Source organism: Protopterus annectens, chromosome 6.part0 (genome assembly GCF_019279795.1).
Source record: "Protopterus annectens isolate FY-2018-M chromosome 6.part0, PAN1.0, whole genome shotgun sequence".
NCBI lineage: Eukaryota > Metazoa > Chordata > Ceratodontiformes > Protopteridae > Protopterus > Protopterus annectens.
In genome coordinates, this window is record NC_056737.1 from 373177676 (window position 1) to 373192289 (window position 14614).

The 14614-nt window shown below is 39.0% G+C and overlaps 1 protein-coding gene across 1 annotated transcript in view; it reads right to left on the reverse strand.

Annotated features, from left to right (window-relative positions):
• Positions 1–14614, reverse strand: part of LOC122803840 (extracellular calcium-sensing receptor-like) — a 139584-nt gene that overhangs the window by 33149 nt on the left and 91821 nt on the right. The gene's annotated exons all lie outside the window — the stretch shown is intronic.

A 14614-nucleotide genomic window follows, 5' to 3' on the forward strand; every position in this document is an offset into this window, starting at 1 on the left:
CAACTCCAGGATCAAAAACAGAGGGGGGAACTAAAAATAAAATGTAGCACATATGGGTGCCTTATAATTCAACACAGATTTTACAAACAATGATTAAAGCAACATAATGAAAAGCTGCTCACACAAACTACACTCAATAAAGTATAAGAAAATGTCTTACAACCACTCGGGAAAGAGGAAAGCCCACAAAGAGTGATTTACTACTGGGGTGCAAATAAAACCACAGTAGTGTTGATGATTTTAAATAGAAAAACAATTGGGGATTTAAACATCAGAAAACTGAATAGCAGGTTTATATCTCATTAACTTTACACTCGGCCTAGTGTAGGGTAACATTTCAAGGCACATAGCTAATACACAGGAATATTACTGAATAACTAAAGGATGTAAAATTGATGCTATTTATTTATTTATTTATTTATTTATTTATTTATTTGTGTCCCATGAAAGTCTGACTGGGTAATACCTGTTTCAAGTGAAGGTCCAGGTAGAAAAGCTCCACTATTTGAAGTACTTGGACTGCCGTGGGATGAAGTGACTGCAGCTGCAGATACTAAGCTGACACTGGCTTTAGTTTTATTATTCCTGATTATGCAGTTTACTGAGATGACAGTAGCATCCTGGTATGTTGATACAGTCAGCACCCTGCTATCATGAAAGTAGCATGCTGACTATACCAACATACAGGTTATTTTATTAAAAACTGACTAAATCTAACTGGAATTAATTAGCTTCCTGTTTATCTGAAGTTTAAAAAAATGTCATGGATAATCCAGGTTGTGTAATGTATGTCTTAAAAATTGAATAAAACTTTGACATGTGGACTGTAAGTTGTTCAAATTATCCTGAGCAATGCTGAATGTTTGGAACAAACACCCATACGCTAAAGAGGAGAGTCTGTTAATGTGAAATGCTTCATAGAGAATTGCATTTTAAATGGGGTTGAGTCTTAGTCTAATGTGACTTTATTTGTTATTCAGTACTGGAATATGAGATGCAAAACAGTAGAGTACACATATGATCTCATGGTTTCATTTCCTGGTATGTGTTGAGCTACATGTGCACAAAGAAACATGCTTTGCACATTATACAAATATATATAGCTTAGGGATGTGAGTATTCATATTTCAGAATTAGTCTGTAAGCTGTTTGAAATGGGTGTGCAAACATTTATGTACTTCTATTTATGTTAACTTTTCACAGATAAAGGGCATCATTTCAAAAATTCACTGGATCCATTCAGAAGTTGAACAAATCAGATACTCATCTGGCATTGGTTGCCATGGTGCAGGGTACTATTTCTAAGGATACGAAGTTGTGGCTGGTATTGGATTTTGAATAATTTTATCACGCACTATAACCTTTGGCTAAGTCTTCAATCTTATTCACAGCTCTCAATTGCCCAGATTTTCACAGAATGTCCAGATTTTGGCCTCATACTTTTTGTTAAGTTCTTCATAACATTTGTGGTTTCCTGGCAAACCATTCAGGACTGCAATTTGTAAATAATGTCTGACATTTGAGTTTCAGACTTCATATCCTTCAGAAAATAAATGATAATGCAAAATCTGTAATTCTAGCAACTTTCTAAGTTTATAAGAGAAATAATTAAAATCTATCCCTGACTGTGGGTCTTTGCCTCCCCATTATTTTTGTCTTTGTCAAGACTTTTTGCATTACAAGGTTTAGGAGAGATGATGTTATCAATGCCAGTACATCAAATGAAATGATTTTCACCTCTGCAGGAGACCCTCATGTACAATATTCACCAGTCTATAGCTGGCCTAGAATTACTACTTTGTAGCCAAATAATGAAGTTCCCTGACTTCAAGACAACCCCTCTTTCCTATTATCAAAGACATGATATAACAAACTAGCATCTCTATTCAATTCTTTTAGAAGTAATCCATATACTTAAGGCAGTACTGAATCATTCCTGGTTTCTCTGTATATAGCAATTTTTATTACAGGTTACTCTACAACAAATTATATACAGTACACATCCAGTGACTAATGGATGCAGGGTCATAAATGTAGTTGTGACAGTCGATTAGCACTGTCTTGTTGCCATGATGCCATATCTTTTATACTGTATCAGTATGTCTGCTCATGAAAAACAAGGACCAGTTATGTAATTTGACTGCTTTTACCAAGGATACCCTTTCATGGGCCATATATGGATAGCAGAAGTTCATGATCTCTTATTAGGATGTGCATTTTCTGTACAGGCTTGGTTGATATTTTTTATTCCTCAGACAAGGCTAACAGGTTATGCTTTGCTCAGGATTAGTCAGCATCTTTGAATAAAATACAGGGGGTGTCTGTACCACCCTGGAACCTGTGTAATACAGCAGCACAGATTAAATAAGGTAAAGTGTCACATAGTCTAATAAGCAGGGATGGGTTTAAGTGAGAAGGCACTGCATGTGACCTGATCATTTCCATATTCCTTCAAGGTGTGTTCACAGTTTTCCTGTTTTCATGCGGACCAATTCTACACTACCACTACTGACAGGTATGTAGAAATGAATGGTATTTGAGTTGTTCATAACCTCTCCGGTGACATATTGTCTGGGTACTTATAGCACTGATACTGGCTTATACCACAGCTTCCACACTCTGTCCTTACTATTCACATTCCTACAATATGAAATTTCAAGCTCCATTTTGAGCTATCAAATTCAAACTCATTGTACCAATAACTATCAAAACAATGTGTTTTCCTTCAAAAGTAAGAAAATACTTCTTTAATATGTTAAAAACTCTGTGTAGGTTAGCCAGATGATAATATTTACCCCCTCAAAAGACTATCACTTAGGTAGTACGCATATGACAAATTCCTTGGACTACCTGATCCAGTGCTTGTTGCCAATTAACAAACACATACAACAGCCTGAAAAGAAGATGGTTATACTGGAACAACCTGTAATGTGTGTTACCCTACAGGGAGTTCTCGGTAGACTCTTCCATTTGTAAGTACATCTGTTATTCTGTTATCAGGTTATTTTCATGACTTGATCTGCCTCATTTAAGCATCTAAATATATATTAATTTCCTGGTTAAATTTCTGCTGCTACAGATATCACCTGCCTTACCTCTCCTAAGGAAAGCAGGACTATTCGACCCCGGACAGTTCGTCCCCGGACAGTTCGACCCAAATGCATTTCTATACAATTTCATGTAGATATATATATATATATATATATATATATATATATATATATATATATATATATATATATATGTGTGTGTGTGTGTGTGTGTGTGTGTGTGTGTGATTTTTTAGGGTCTATATTAGATCAACAAATGATTAAATATTCGAATCTGTAAAGGTCAACCTTTACAGATCAAACATTTAAATGTTCGAAAATGTTTAAAAAACAAACAAAAAAAAAAAAAAACGAAGTGACAAAAACAAAAACCAAAGGGTGTAAGCAGGAGGGCAAGCCCCCCAGCACCCCCCACGTGGGGGGATGCACCCCCCACAACCCCCTACTTAAATATACCAACTCCAAGATCACGCTACAGTGTAGGGAAGGGGGGATTTCCCATTTCTATACTGTAGTGCACTGATGTGCAATCTCGGAGTTGGTATATTTAAGTAACGGGTGTGTGGGGGGTGCAAACCCTTTTCTTTTTTTTTTTTTTTTTCACATCTTCAAACATTTAAATGTTCTATCTCTAAAGGTCGAGCTTTAGAGATTCAAACATTTAATCCTTCATTTATGTAATATAGACCCGATTTTTTAGTGGACAGTTCGACCCCGGACTATTTGACCCCAAATATATTTTTTTAAGTACTTTATCATTAAGTTATTAATTAATCAATTATTCAGTAATAACACTGTTAATTTTTCATTGTAAATATATTTTTTAATAATATTTTTATTTAATTTAATTATTACATTGGCTAGTATAAATATAACATTTAAATCTTTATCGTATAATAACTAGTGTTATGCTTTAACATATTATGACTACTGTTACTTTATAACATACCTTATAACATATGTTTTCCATCAATTAAGTATATTTTTTAATTTTATATTGTGTTATGTTAACTAATCTATTATCTACTGTAAATAATTTCTTTAAAATTAAATGAAATCAATTTTTTATTCAGGTTAATATGCCTTCTTCATCTTGAACATTTATACTACCACCAAAGCTCAAGCAGCAACATGCAATTTTCACCATTTCCCACCGTCTACCATCAAAGCACATCAGAACCTCAGGAAAGTGGATATGGATGTATGAGTAAATGCAAACACTCTTGATTTCCAGCAACATTGATAGTGTGTAGTGCTGCAGAGGACTTGACTTAATTGCAGAGCATAAAGACAAACATACACACAATGCAGTCTAATCCATCTACAGTTATGTTATTATTGTTATGTTATTAGTTATGTTAACTAATCTATTATCTACTATAAATAATTTATTTAAAATTAAATGAAATACATTGTTTAATCATTTTACAGTTATAGGATGTTATTTTGTCACATCTCCAAAATTGTATTGTCTGATCGCGGTTGTATTTCGCAAAGCAGTTATATATCCTCATGACTTCTGTTTTTTTTTGTTTTTGTTTTTTTTGAGGCAATCTTTGACATTTTCTCAGTAACTATGTGGATGCTTGAGCAGTATATAACATTTTTACTTTATGTCAAAATATCTGTGGGTTATATTTTTTTTTGCTTTGCCATTTCAGTGGGATCAAACTGTCCGGGGTCGAATGTCCAGGGTCAAAACATCCCTTAACCATCACAAGACAGTGCTATGACATCATAACACTTCAGGCAAGCATTTATTTTGAGTTTACTCTTTCACTTTATGCCACCAGTGTTTAGATTTTCTTGCAAAAGACTTGATTGGAATCTGCCAATAATTGTGACATCTTCTCAACTATGGCAAATGTATTTATTTATTTAAAAACCTTTAAAGCAGCATTAAAAAGCCATTACCTCAATAATCCCTCTTGCCCCTGCAAAACAAACAACGCAGCTTAAACCTGTCCCTTACTTAATTCATGGAACATATAGCTTCATAGGTTCATAGGTGTGTACTAGGCTAATGGCTCTGGAGCCTTTACAAGCGTAGCCCATAGAAGTGCCCTGACATCGTGCTGCCTGACATTAGTTCACAGTGCCTCTATCAAGTAGAGCCACTGGAGTGATCCCCGGGGTGAACTTTCTATTTCCCATCCACTCATCAAGATTTCTCTTGAAGAGGGCCAGTGAGGTGCTCTGCTTGACATGTATAGGAAGTCTACTCCATAGCATGGGCAGTCTCAGGGTTATAAACCTATCACTCCAGCATGTTCTGTTGATTGTGACAATGAGGTTGAGGTCTCTGGAGCATGTGGTGTGGATGGATTGGGATTTCTTTAGATGTAGGATTTCTAACAGAGCTGGGTCAGACATGGCTTTCTAAGTCAAACAGAGATTGTCTCTTAGTAGACGATATGAGACAGTGAATAGCTGGAGTTTTTAGAGTCTGTCCATGTAGGACATGTCTTTAAGGCCTAGGATCCTCTTTGTGAGATACTTTTGTGGCTTTTCCAGCTATTACATGTGTCTAGTGATGTACATTCCAAATGGGGATTATACTCGATGATTAGCCTAATGACAGAAGAGTAGAAAAAGATGATTACCCCTTTCTTCCTGGATGCAAAACCCTTGGTAATGAGATGTGCCACATAGAAGAACTTTCTGACCACAGTGGCAATGTGGTGGTCAAAGGAGAGGTTGCTGTCAACCAGTGTCCCAAGATCTCTTATAACACCTTCAGTGTTCAGTGGGCTCCAATTGATGTGGTAATTAGTGGGAACTGAGTTTTTCCCAAAAGGGATGATGATGCATTTTTTGGCATTAAGCTTAAGGCCATGATTTTGACACCAGTCATTGGTCTCAGTGAGGCTTTTCTGTAGGATGTCTACATCACTTGGGGAGTTAATAATGGCTCCCAGCTTGCAGTCGTCTGTGAACTTGGTCAGCCAGAGTCCCTCCATGTTGGCCTGGACTTCTGAGAAGTAGATGCCAAACAGGAGAGGATCCAGGACCGATCCCTGTGGAACTACACTCCTGACTGGTCGGCAGTCTGACTTGGAGTCCGCTACTTTCACACTGTGGGTTCTATTTGTGAGCCAATTTACAACCCACCTAGTCATATAGGGGTTGATGCCTAGTTTTCTGAGGTTATCAATAATTCCTGAGTGGGGAATGGTATCAAAGGCCTTGGCCAGATCGAGGTAGGCTGTATGAACTGCTTTGCCCTCATCCACAACTCTCCTGACTGACTCAAAGAAGTCAGCCATGGTTGAGCAGGCATGATCTACCTTTCATAAAACCAAATTGTGTGGGATCTAGAGTTTGGACTAATCTATGAACCTATGAATCTATGAACCTATGAGATTCCCTAGATCATTGTTAATTAAGTCCATGATGATGTGCTCCATAGACTTACATATCAGACTCATCAGGCTAATGGGGTGATAATTCCCAGGGTCTGTAGTCGCTCCCCCTTTATGGAGAGGGATGACTGTAGCAGTGCGCCATTCGGTAGGGACAAACCCTGAGGTGAGGCTGCAATTGAACAGGGCACACAGATGTGGTGCCAGTTCACTTTGTAGTTCAAAAAAATACTGGAAAACAAACTGCAAAATCCCAAAGAATAAGGCACCACATCTGGAACAACAAACTAATTTATTATAAAGCGCTTTTCATCCACACCAAATAGTTTAACTTCATCATATACAAGTACTGCATTCACAAGAAACAGTTTAACTAACCCTCTCAGTAAGTCACATGACTTCTCAGCAAAATGTTTTTAAAGTGCTAGTCACATCTATTAAGAAATAACAACATATATTTAAAATGGCCATATTAGTGTTTCTAAACTCCACAATTACACTAGTTAAAACAAAAATATGTAAAACTTCTGTCAAGCAGCTTAATAAAACAGTGAATATGTGTATAAAACTTAAAATGTATATTAGGGGAGAGGTCCCCAATGCTATCTCATTAGATTTTTCAGTTTCAAAATACACATTAGGGAACACATATCATTGAGCCCTAGGTGGTTGAAGGCATTTAATCGAATTTGCCAAATGAGTTCTAGTCTTTCAAGTTCTAACTGGATGGGGCCTCCCTTAAGATTCTGTGCCACCTGATCTATAACTTGAAATTTGAATGTGTGTTCAGGATTCGTAAAGATATGCTTTGCCAAGGCATTTTCCATTTTTTGTCTACTGATACTATATACATGTTCGTAGACTCTATCCCTAAGCCTTCTTTCTGGTTTACCTATGCAGAATGATTCACACAACTGACACTTGGCTAAATAAACCACCATCTTAGAGTTATAGTTGTGTTTTATTCTACAGGTTATCTTATTATTGTTCACTATTGTTGTGAGGCCCACATCCGTGTACCTACAGTAATGGCAATTCCTGTATTGCTTCATTCCGCCATGAATTGAGTTGAGTTTAGTATTTCGTTCAAGCACATTTTTAAAATTGGTAGCCCTTCTCAAAATAAATTTAGGCGAAGGTCCCAATTTCACTACTAATTCCTTGTCTTCCATGAGAATGTTCCAGTTTTTGCAAACTATATCTCTAATGTAGCTGAAGTCCAAGTTAAATGTGGTGACAAAACCTAGACTAAAGTTACATTCTGAAGCAAGAGTTGTTGTTACTACATGTATTGGCTCCACTGACTGTATAGTATCTGGAGCAGAAATATTTACAGTCTGAATTATGTTTAAAATTGGCCTATAAAAACCATTATGCCATTTGAACCTGACATAATCTCTTAAGTCATCCAACAATGAAGTTGGACAGGCTCTTCTCATAAATATTTGTTTTAAAAATTCACATTCATTGTGGAAATCCATTTCAATAGTCACCATTCTAGCAGCAAGCATAAGTTGCCCTTTAACCACTGATCTTTTTCGGTGGTGTGGATGGGTGCTTGTGTAGTGCAGGAATGTATTTGTATAAGTTGATTTCCTGAAAGTTTTAGCTTCATATCTCCCCTCCTCATTATTTTTACTGAATTGTACATCTAGAAAGGAAATGTCATGTTCATGAAAGTTGTGGGTGAATTCTAAAAATTGGGTGGTGGTGTTAAAATAATGGACAAGTTATTCAGCTAGCAGTTTGTTACCTTTTATTAACAAAAAAAATGTCATCTAGGTAACATGTAAAATATACTATTTGACTGGTAATATCCTGGATGTTAAAACTGTAAGTGTGTTCCTAATAAGTCATTACTAAGTTGGCGAAGCTGGAGCCACAAGGTGACCCCATGGCTACTCCCCTTGTTTGTAGACAGAAATTCTTTTTAAAGTGAATGAAATTGTTAGACAATATAATGTCTAACAATTCTTCTACCAAGAAAATATCTGTGCTTGGGGGCCTTTGCTCCTTAAAATATTTCCCACCCATTCAATACCCACGTCATGTGGTATGGATGTATAAAGGTCTCTTCATAGGTTCATAGGTTCATAGGTTGGTACTAGGCTATTGGCCCTAGGGCCTATACAAGCCTAGCTATAACAATTCCCTGGCTATTTCTTCCCACAATATTTACGTCCCTGGACCTCTATCTAGCAGGGCGACTGACGTGATCCCCGTATTAAATTTCATATCTTCCATCCAGTCGTCAAGGTTTCTTTTGAAGACGGCCAAGGAGGCACTCTGCTTGACATGTATGGGCAGTCTATTCCAGAGTATGGGGAGTCTCTGGGTCAGGAACTTATCCCTCCAGCATGTTTTGTTCATTGTGATGACAAGTTTTTGGTCCCTGGAGCGTGTGGCTTTGATGGATTGGGATTTTTTTAAGTGTAGCATGTCCAACAGCTCTGGGTTTGACATGGCCTTGTATGTTAAGCAGAGATCACCTCTGAGTAGACGATATGTGACGGAGTATAGCTGGAGTTTTTTTAGTTGGTCAGCATAGGGCATCTACTTTAGGCCTGTGATTCTTTTAGTGAGGTGTTTCTGAGGCCTTTCCAGTTGTTGCAGATGTCTTGTGAGGTACATACCAAATGGGACGTTGTACTCTATGATGGGTCTAATGAGGGATGAGTACAGTGGGACAATGACCTCCTTTTTCTGGATGAAAAGCCCTTAGTGATGAGGTGTGTCACATAGAAGGATTTCCTGACTGTTGTGGCGATGTGGTTATCGAAGGTGAGACCACTGTCCACCTGTGTTCCTAAATCTCTTATCACACTTTCGGTGTTTAGTGTACTGCCACCTATGTGGTAATTCATGGGTACATGTTTTTTCCCAAAGGGGATAACTATACACTTCTTGGCATTGAGCTTGAGCCCATGACTCTGGCACCAAGCATTTGTTTCTGTAAGGCCCTTTTGCAGAATATCCACATCATTTGGGGATTCAGTAATGGCTCCCAGTTTGCAGTCATCTGTGAATTTTGTTAGCTAGAGTCCCTCAATGTTGGCCTGTACTTCAGAGAAGTAGATGCCAAACAAGAGCGGTCCCAGGACTGAACCCTGAGGTACTCCACTTGTCACTTGTCTGGAGCTGGATTTGGAGTCGGCTAGTTTTACAGTATGGGTTCTGTCAGTAAGCCAGTTGACAACCCATCGAGTGATGTAGATTTATGCCCAGCTTAGTAAGTTTATCTATGATTCCAGAAAGGGGGATGGTGTCGAAGGCCTTGACGAGGTCCAGATAGGCTGTGTGGACTGCCTTACCCTCGTCAATAGCTCTAGAGACTGATTCAAAGAAGTCAATCAGGTTCAAGAGACACGATCAGCCCTTCATGAACCCAAACTGGATGGGGTCCAGTCTTTGAAGGTTGCCAATGTCTTTGTTTATAAGTTCCATGATAATACGTTCCATAGTCTTGCAGATCAGGCTCATCAGACTGATGGAACTGTAGTTTCCAGGATCCAAGGTAGATCCCCCCTTGTGGAGTGGGATAACTGTAACTGTACACCACTCAGTGGGCATGAAGCCTGAGGTGAGGCTATTATTAAAAATGACACTTAGGTAAGGTGCCAGTTCATTTTGTAGTTCATGTACACAGCCCAGGATGTCATCTGGTCCCATGGATGCTGTATTCTTAGCTTTAGAGTGCAGTTTTTACCTGTGTGGCCGTGATTACCAGAATTTGGCAATCTTTCTGTATTGAGATTTCAGCCACTGTAAGAAAATTGTGTTGTGTGTTGAAGTCAAGTTCATTAATTTTTTCAAGATATGTCCAGGAGTCCCTGCAAATTTGTGGCTCAGTTTGTACATATTTTTTCAACATTGAATCCACCACTTTTGCACATGCATATGTAGCTGAATTTCTACCATCTACAATGGGCCTTAGTGGTGGATTTTGAAGGTCCTTATGAATTTTAAGGACTCCGAACATAACTGGTGTCATAGGTTTCAGTATCTGCATGTAGTTGTATAAATATATGTCTATTTTAGCATCAATGTATAAGTCATTAATATAAATTTGTATATGTTGGTTAGCTAAGTTGTATTCATTTAATGAAACTTGTTGGTAAGACTCAGCATTCAAAATAGATTCAGTCTTGTCATAATCGTCAGAGTCCATGAATGCCATCCCCCCCACCCTTATCTGGTTTCATGACTCTGACATTAGTTGACCTTAACACATTAAGCCAGGCTTGCTCATCCTTACTTAAGTTATAATTACTTGCAGACCTTTTGTTGGTAGACTGTAACATCCTAAAATCAAGTTCACAAACTCATTCAAAAGTATGTAAAAGGTTGTGCAGTGATGGATTAAACAAGCTGGTTATCCTAAACTGTTGGTCCTCTAAACTAGTGTTACCTAGAAGAGCTTTTAAATTTAGCTTTCTTACAAAAAGTTTCAGATCTAAAATACATTTAGCAATGTCCATTCTCCTCAAGGGAATGAAGGTCAGCCCCTTAGCCAAAATGTTATCAAGTTCAACAGTCACATCAAATGTGGAATTGGTGTAAATATAAAAGTCACCCTCAGTGTTTTTGATAACCAATGGATTACTTTCATAAGTAATGTTATTAGTCTCTCCTGAGCTGTTTACCTCCATTTGTTGTGCTTCTTCCATTGGTTCTGTTTGTGCTGGTATTTCCCTCTGGTAAATCCCTGACTAGAGGCGTTTTGAGAGGCTGGTTATTGCTATTGTGCTGGTTATCATTAAAATTGGAACGTGTTTGTTGGTTTTGTAATTGCTCGCTCCTTCTCACAGTTTCATTTTGTTCTGGACTTTCATAGTCATAGTTAGAAGCCTGCTCACAGTGTGTGTGTGTAGACACAGTTTGTTCTCTATTTCCTTCATTACCAGTGTGATTAACACTAAGCCCATAGTTGGCACTGCCTCCTCTGACATTCCATTCTTGTGATGTAGGGGGGTGTGAATAGGTAGTTATGTTTAGGTACCTAGCACGATCCCTTTCTAATTTCTTGACTTTAGTTAGTTTAATATTGTTAATGTGTTGGTCTATACTCTGAAAGATACATGCATAATCATATCTAATATCTATAATGGTCAAAGTCCAAGTGAGTTTTAATATGAACATCCAGTACAGAAATTGCATCTGTTATTTCTTCTGCAAGCAAGTTATACCCCAGGATTCACTAATCTTCCATGCAGGACTAACTTAATCCTGCATGGAAGCACCCATTTGGCAGCAGGACGATAGCGCACCATTCATATTAATAAGGGTCGCTGCCTGAGCTCCTAGGCTTACACGGAGTGTGTAAGAGTGCAGGGGGAGTGTCTGAGAGCAGAGCTCAAGGAATAAACACGCCCCTGCAATGCAGAACAGCAGAAAGTGGAAATAAATGAGTGAGACCACTCATACGTGTCCACATATCCCCACCAACAGTCCCCCCATGTATACAACAGCAACAGTACATAAAAATCAAATGAAGAAACCCCTTTATTTATTTATTTTTAAATCCGAGTACAGCTAACCATAGGTGTCCGGGTGTGCCCATTGCTTAGCTATGGTAAAGCAGCTTAATAGGCTAAAGAGGATAACAAGGAAAATATATGCAAATGAAGCAGCACACAACAATAGTCTAGCGGGCAGAACATTCGCCTAATGAGCAGGCATTCCTGGTTCGAGTCCCACTGCAGCACAGTCTATTTTACATGGGCAAAGCATGGTATAACCAATATTTTTATTGCAAAACCCACTAAATAACATATATTCATGAACTGGAGTACTGCAGGAAACACACATGTGAAGAGTCAGTGTCATAATAAATAAGGCATTAGTAAGCAGGTGTAAGCACAGATAAGCAGTAGTAAGCATATGTAAGCACTAGTAAGGGTATTTAAGTGCGTTTGCGCAGGGGTAAGCACTGCCTACACAGATTAAGCAATGTGGAAGCTAACTGAGTGTAAGAAACTATAACCTGAAATAAGCAGTGCTTACCACCATGCAAACCCATGCAAACCCGCTTACAACTGCTTTAAAGTGCCTTAATCACTCTGTATCCAACAGGCCTTCTTCTTCCCAGCAACAAAATAAACAGCCATGCAGGTTTCAAACCCAGGACCCTATCATAGTCTCAGTAACTATCCACCAAGTGATCACCAAAGTACAGAAGAATAAGGTAGTAGTAAACATGTCTTCATCATAGTATAACGAAACTGAACCTGTGAAAGGCATCAGTATGCAGTCATATGTGCCATAACCGAATACATAACATAAATATGTGAACTGGAGTACAGCAGTAAGCTCAGAAGTGAGGTGTACTTGTAATAGAGTGTCGAAGTTCCCAATAAAACACAAGGACCCCACAGAGTGTACGTACACGTCAATCAGGGATACTAGGCATACATATAAGGTGTAATGAATAATAACACAATGCCAAAAAGGCATTATAATGAATGTCTACTGCAGGCAACACCAATTATTGCACAGGCCAGCTTAGGAGGTGTGAGCAATGTGTACACCAGCTAATTCTTTGTGCCCAGTGGTATACCCCTTTAAACAATGTCAACCTTAGGTAAGCAGGTTTGCCCATAGCTTAGCCTTTTCAAACCTGGCCAATCATGGAAAAGTGCAGGAAATCAACCCTACTTAAACCCAAGAGGCGGGAATACAGCTCATAACTGGTTGTAGCTTCCCCTTGCAGGCACTATGGTAGTAAGGGGAGAAGGAGTGGACTTCCGGGTGCAGTGCTGATGCATCCAGGAGACCGAGGTTATGGCTGGACTCCTAGTTAAAGACCATGCACAGAGACTGCTGCAGGGCCAGTACCAGGGCTCCCAATATAAGGTGGAGGGCTGGGACTGTCTCGCCCGCGACCTCACCAGTGCCACTGGCATACCCCAAACTGGTGAACAGGTCAGGCACCACTATGCCGACCTGAAGTGGCGGAATGGGGACCTCTTGGAGGAGTGGCTCCAAGAGGCTAGAGCATCAGGGATGTCCCAGCCATGTGTAAGTATCAGTCCACTACCTGTTTAATAATTGCCAGCTCAGGTATATCATGGATAGGGTATGGCTAAATATTCCTCTTATGTCCCCCACAGCTGCAATGGAGCGGGCTGCGAACCAGGAGGCCCACATCTGCCGTATGGCACAGTTGCGATGCGAGGCAGGTCAGTAATACTCATGCTTTTACTGTCATAGGAAATAAAAATAAAAGTAGTAGTAAAGTAATTGCTAGTATAAAACCTGGATTGCTCAAGGCAAGTATTGCATACACTACAGAATATAGCAGGAAGAGTCTCATATTGTTAGTATGGCAATAAAAGTATAATACCCTGACAAAACAGGTCTAACTGCTGGACTGTATGTATATATTCTGGTATCATATGGTAATGTAGATTTGCAATCATGTAATAGTACTGTAGTATTAAGCACTGTTACCCACACCATGCACCATAATGTGAATGTGTAGGAATGCCTGTATATGACAGGTGTAATCCCCAGAGGCCATTTAGTACAACTGAGAGACACATAGACAGTAAACAGGGGAAATGCAGACAACAAAACCCAAATAGCACATGCAACTGAGATGTGAACTGTTGCTTTATTAGCACACACAGCCATGGTTTGAATCCTGCCAGTGGTAGTAGTCGGCATACAGAATTATACACCACAACTGTACAGATATGTCCAGACTGTCTATTGAAGTGGCCCATATCTAATACCTATCAACATGTCCCCCTGGAAAATCAGTGGGATGATCCCAGATGTATAGGCAGCAAACAGGAAACACAACTGATGGACACACATCTATGACAACAAACCTGGCACACTAGCACCTCCCCAATACCTTGTGTGACTAAAAAGCCACATATGTCCCATTTACACTCCAACCTGTTAAGCTGTGGTCAGAGTGTGTACAGTAACAGAGTGAGATGTATGTGCATAATACTAATGTGTAATCTGGAACCTTGTGAGGCAACAGTCAGGTAGTGCTAACAAACATTGCTCCCACAGGTATGTTGGATACGAACACTGTGCTGTGAAATACAGACCAATATAACCTGCACTGGTACTGTCCACCCCGGTATTGTGGGGGATTGTGAGTGTTGCAGTTTCTCTGAATAAGAAAGTATCACTGGTCACTGTTGCCCACACTGTGCTACATAATATAACTGTGTAGGAAAGTATGAT